Here is a 6,000-nt window from a genome sequence, read left to right on the forward strand (position 1 = left end):
TCTTTCTTATTTGCTCACTGGAGAAAACACTTTTATTATCTCCTACAATTGTGTTAAATGAAGCTATTTTCTGTCCAAACCAGTGGCATGAATACAACCTACATTTCTCAGTACACTCTGCTCTCTGTCCTTCAGTGTAAGAACCATAAACAATTGAACATTTATGTCATGGCAGTTGATACACAACCATCAGTTCTTAAATGTGTATCTAACAGCGAGTCTAGAGATTGTAACAATACTTAGCAGGAAATGTCTTGAGGACCAGAGAAACAGCTCAGTGATTAGGGGTGCTTTGACACCAAGCCTGACTACCTGACCACCAGGACCCACATTGACTCCTATAAGTTGTCCTCTGACCTCCGTATGGGCTACGTTGTACATATATGTCCACAGGAATACACATTTGCACAGACACAAATAAATAAAAAATTAAATACTTTTTAAAAAAATACATGGTTTACTCTTTCAAAGGGGAAATTACTTTGTACAAAGCAGGTGTAAGTAATTTTGGGTTATCTAATACAAACAGATTTTACTGGTCTAAGAAAATAACAGCTGGTTTCCCAGTATTTAGGTCTGTTTCAAAAAACCTCAGAACCACTTTCACTTCCAGTTATATTATCTCTTCCCACTCCCAACACACACACTGTTTCTCTCATTTCTCTCACTCATGTAATGTAGTTTTCTCTCTTTCTTTCATTGTATAGAGTAGAGAAGCATTGAGTTTATTCAATCGCATTTCCAATTCTGGATTCCATTCAGTTTTTTGCTGTTGTAGTTTTAGGGTACCACAAAGTCCCCATCACTCTTTCTGATCCCTTTCCTCCTTGGACAAACAGGATAATGAGTAAGCCACACCAGCAAAGAGAGAAGGTTAGCCAGTTGCTATTCTAATTCTCTGAGCGCACAGATTTTCACCCCAGCCTTTGAATCTCAAGTTTTATTAGAATGATAGAGATTTAGTTAGAACTACCTTTAGTGGCAGCAAAAGAGCCATTGTCCGGGGCACTAGTACTTTAAAGAACAGCCACCTTAAGGAAGGTAAAACAGCATTTTGGTGCCCAGTGTGGGGCCTGAATTTCCAATATGGCCTGAGAAAGCTAAAAGAAAAGAAAGAAAGAAAGAAAGAAAGAAAGAAAGGAAAGAAAGAAGGAAAGAAAGAAAGAAAGAAAGAAAGAAAGAAAGAAAGAAAGAAAGAAAAAAAAAGATTTCAGCTCCTTTAAGAAATTCTGCTGTACAACAGAACATTTAATAGCTGGCACATTAAGTAGAAACAAAAAGCTAAGTAAAAACGACTGCCACAGTGCAGGGCACTAACTTCCTAGAGCTGGGGTGGCTGAATGCAGTCCCTGGTTAAATGCACTTTAAAATGGAAGTCAGAAAGCATACTGCTCGGGAAGATGTTATGCTTTTGTTTCCAAAAGGCTGTGGATTTGTTCAAGGTTAATAGAGATCAGGCTTAACCAAGGGAGACCTCTTGAAAATCCTGGCTACACATATAAAGAAATAAACCTAGAAAAACTACAAGACAGGTGACATATTTTACCTGCTCAAATATAAAACAAAAAATCATCTTTGGCTGGCTTGTGTACAACATACAGTCCATACTTGTGTCAATGCAGATATGTATGTTACCTTTGAAAGTTTGTGTATTTTCAGGACAAGGACCAGAGACACCAATGAAAACCAGTGGCCCAGGGGATCCAGCCTCTTAGAGTGCCTCTGTTGGAGTTTCCTCAGAGTTCTGCATCCAGAACAGCTTCAAGGCTATAGGCTGAGATGGTCCAGCCACATAGACTATTCTAGCCAGGACTGTAGATAAGCCTTGCTCTTTTCCATTGCATAGAGACTGGACAGCAAATGTTATAACTAGTTTTCCCAGGACGTGACCATTATTTCAATTTACTCAGGTTCCCTAAAAAGATGCCTGTGCTCACAGACAACAGGAAGCAGCCTAGAGAACACAACACCCACATTCCCAAGAGGAGGGATGTGTGGTTTTAGGTCATTTGATGGGTTATGGATATTTGTCATTGTTTAGGGGTGGATATAGGAATATGGGATAAAAAGACAACTATTAACCCCAAATGTTTTACATTGGTATGGGTTTTCTTATATGGATACAAATTTAAAATTATTTTTGTTATATTGTACATATGTTTCTACTCTTGCTTGGGGTATTGGGCTCTTATGCAGCTCATTTAAAAATGTAATGATATGCAAGTTAGTAGTTAGTCATTTTTAATCATCAAACTTGTAGTCATATTAGGTATGTTTTCAATGTTAATCAGATATATTGAGATAGACATATGGTCTTCAAACACTTCAAAGATCTATAGAATATGGCATTTAAGATGTTTAGTAACCTAAGGCTTTTTATGACAGCGAGGCTTGTCTGCTCCTAGCTATATCAATTTACTTAAGAGAAGATGATGGACATTGAAGAAACTCTATGTGGAGTTTGTTTTCATTGTAGCAAAGCTAACCATTTGGGGAAGAATCTGCCCTTGCCTTGACTGCTGACAGTACAAACTGGACAAGAAGGACACAAAGGAAAAAGACTGTGGAACTTTGCTAAGATAAGGTGGGACAGTCTTTCAAAATTCCTGCTTCACAGAAAAGTCTTCCAGATAACTGGATGTCATCATGCAGAAGATTGCAAATCGATCCATATCTATCACCATGCACAAAACTCAAGTCCAAGTGGATCAAAGACCTTAACATAAATCCAGTTACATTGAAGTTGATAGAAGAGACAGTAGGAAATAGTCTGGAATGAATTGGCACAGGAGACCACTTCCTAAATATAATACCAGTAGCACAGATACTGAGAGCAACAATTAATAAATGGGACCTCCTGAAACTGAGAAGCTTTTGTAGAGCAAAGGACACAGTCAATAAGACAAAACAACAGCCTACAGAATGGGAAAAGATGTTGCTGGGTGGTGGTGGCACACACCTTTAATCCCAGCCCTCGGGAGGCAGAGGCAGGTGGATCTCTGTGAGTTCGAGGCCAGCCTGGTCTACAAAGCAAGTCCCAGGAAAGTTGCAAAGCTTCACAAAGAAACCCTGTCTTAAGTAACCAAAAAAAAAAAAAAAAAAAAAAAAAAAAAGATCTTCCCAACCCCACAGAGGGCTGATCTCCAAAATATATAAAGAACTCAAAAAGCTAGACTTCAAAATACTGAACAATCCAATTAAAAAAATGGGCTACAGAGCTAAACAGAGAATTCTCAACAGAAGAATCTCAAATGGCTGAAAGACATTTAAGGAATTGCTCAACATCCTTAGATATCAGGGAAACACAAATCAAAACAACTCTGAGATACTATCTTGCACCTGTCAGAATGGCTAAGATCAAAATTACTGAAGACAGCTTATGTTGGAGAGGATGTGGAGCAAGGGGAACACTCCTTCACTGTTGGTGGGAATGCAAACTTGTGCAGCCATTCTGGAAATTAGTATGGTGGTTTCTCAGAAAATTGGGAATAAGTCTTCCTCAAGACCCAGCTATACCACTCTTGGGCATATACCCAAGGAATGCTCAAACTTACCACAAGGACACATGCTCAACTATGTTCATATCGGCATTATTTATAATAGCAAGAATCTGGAAACAACCTAGATGCCCCTCAACTGAAGAATGGATAAATAAAATGTGGCACATATACACAATGGAGTACTACTCAGCAGTAAAAAATAATGATATCAAGAAATTTGCAGCCAGATGGATGGAACTAGAAAATATAATCCTGAATGAGGTAACCCAGACTCAGAAGGACAAACATAGTATGTACTCACTCATAAGTGAATACTAGATGTGAGGGAAGGGATGGCCAGACTGCAACCCACAACTCCAGAGAGGCTAGCTAATGGGGAAAGACCCTAGGAGGGACACATGGATGACCTAGCAAAGGAGAAGTGGATTAGATCTACATCAGCAGCCTGGGTGTGTGTGGGGGTGTTGCAGGGTGAGGAGTGGGGGATGAGAACATAGGGAAATGGGAGGGTTGAGCTGGAACAGGGACAGAGTGGGAGGGTAGGGAGGGAGATACCATGATAGATGAGGACATCATGGGAATAGGAAGAGGCGGGGTGCTGAGGAGGCTCTGAGGAATCCACAAGGATGACCCCTCCTTGGTCTTCTGGCAGTGGTCCAGAGGGTGCCTGGACTGGTCTACTCTGGTGACTGGTCTAGCAAATAACCTAGCTGTCATCATACAGCCTTTTTCCAGAGACTGGTGGAGTCAGATACAGAGATCCATGGCCAGGCACCAGGCTGAGCTCCAGGAATCCAATTGATGAGAGAGAGGAAGGACTCTGCAGGTGGGGAATATCAAGATCATGCTGGAAGGACGTGCACAGATGACTGGCTACACTAGTGGAAGCCCATGAACTGTGGACTGGTGGCTGTGGAGATTCCATAGGACTGGACTAGGCCCTCTGGATATGGAAGATGGTTGTTTGGCTTGAACTGTTTGGGGGGCCCCCAGGCAGGGGGATCGCGATGCATCCCTGATGCATGGGCAGGCTTTTGGGAATCTGGTGCCTGTGGTGTGACACCCTGCATAGCCTTGGTGCAGTGGGAAGGGGCTTGGACCTGCCTAGGCTCAGTGTGCTGGGCTCTGCTGACTCCCCATGGAGACCTTGATTTGGGGGTTGTGGGGATGTGGGGTGGCTTGGGAGAGAGGGCTGGGGGGTGGGAGGAGGGAAGAGGTGGGATCTGTGGGTGGTATTTGGAGTGAGCAGAAAATTTCTTAGTAAAGAAAAATGAAAAAAAAGAAAAGGTGAACTTGTCTTTGGCAAGCAAAAAAAAAAACAACAAAAAGAAAAAGAAAAAGAAAGAAAGAAAGAAAAGTCTGCCAGACATTCTGCAGGACAAACAGGAAAGTGATTGCTGAACTTTTCAAGACTAGGTGGGATAGTCCTTCAAAATTCCTGCTTCATTGAAGAGTCTGCCAGATATCCTAGGCCTGTAGGCCAAAGATAGAGGCTCCAATGTTGCAGAGGAACCTTGGGTGGCTGTCCAGGCAGCCAGGTGTCTGTCATTTCTATGGTTTTGGAAGTGACTTGCACTGCACTTGCTGTTTACTCAGGTAATATTATGTCCTTCTGGAGTCTCTGATGAAGCTGAAGACTAGATAGTTATAGTTTTCCTTAGTTATGATAGAAGGTAAATTAGGTGCAAAACTTTGGACTTACCAAGAAAGGATGAATAATGGAGCTATTTTTCTGAGTTTGCCAAATACAAATGGACTGGATATTGTAGATGTAGTTCTTACTTGACAACTGTTCTTATTGTGTATAGTCTTACTGTGTTAAAGGTAAAGCTTTCTTTTTATTTAGACAAAAAGTGAAATGTTGTGGAATGTTATTTTTACTAGGCAAAGATGTGTTGCATTTACATTGATTAAATAAAATTAACCTGGGATCAGAGAGGAAGGGCTAACAACTAGTTAATAGAAAGTAGCAAGGAGCTGCTTAGCATTTTTGTTGTCATTGTTGTTTTGTTTTGTTTTAATTTGGGGCACTGTGGAAGGGAGTGACTTCTAGGGAAGCCAGCAAAGAGAGAAAGTTAGCTGTTTATTCTAACTCTCTGAGTCCTCACATTTTTACCCTAGCCTTTGACTCTTGAGTTTTATTACAAAGATAGAGATTAAGTTAGAAATACCTTTAAAGGCAGCAACAGATCCATTGTCTGGGGTGGCACAGCCACATCTGAATGGAATGGGCGAAGTCATAAAGCCAGCAGAGCTACTTGACAAAGATTCAGCAAAGCTGAGCCACATGATGGCTGCCATGCCACCTTTGGTTTTCATCTCCACCTGTTACATACTTGGGATACTTTTAATATTTGTACAATTTGGGGATATTGGATTGATGGAAAATTCCTTATGAATCATGTATGCCTTCTCCCAGGAATACTGCTTCTAAGCTTACCCAAGAAAGTCTTAAACATACTATTCTCCTCCCGCCACTTTGAGGGAGACATCCTTATCT

Source organism: Peromyscus californicus, unplaced genomic scaffold (assembly GCF_007827085.1).
Source record: "Peromyscus californicus insignis strain IS unplaced genomic scaffold, ASM782708v3 Scaffold_9__1_contigs__length_137607984, whole genome shotgun sequence".
In the NCBI taxonomy this organism is placed as follows: Eukaryota; Metazoa; Chordata; class Mammalia; order Rodentia; family Cricetidae; genus Peromyscus; species Peromyscus californicus.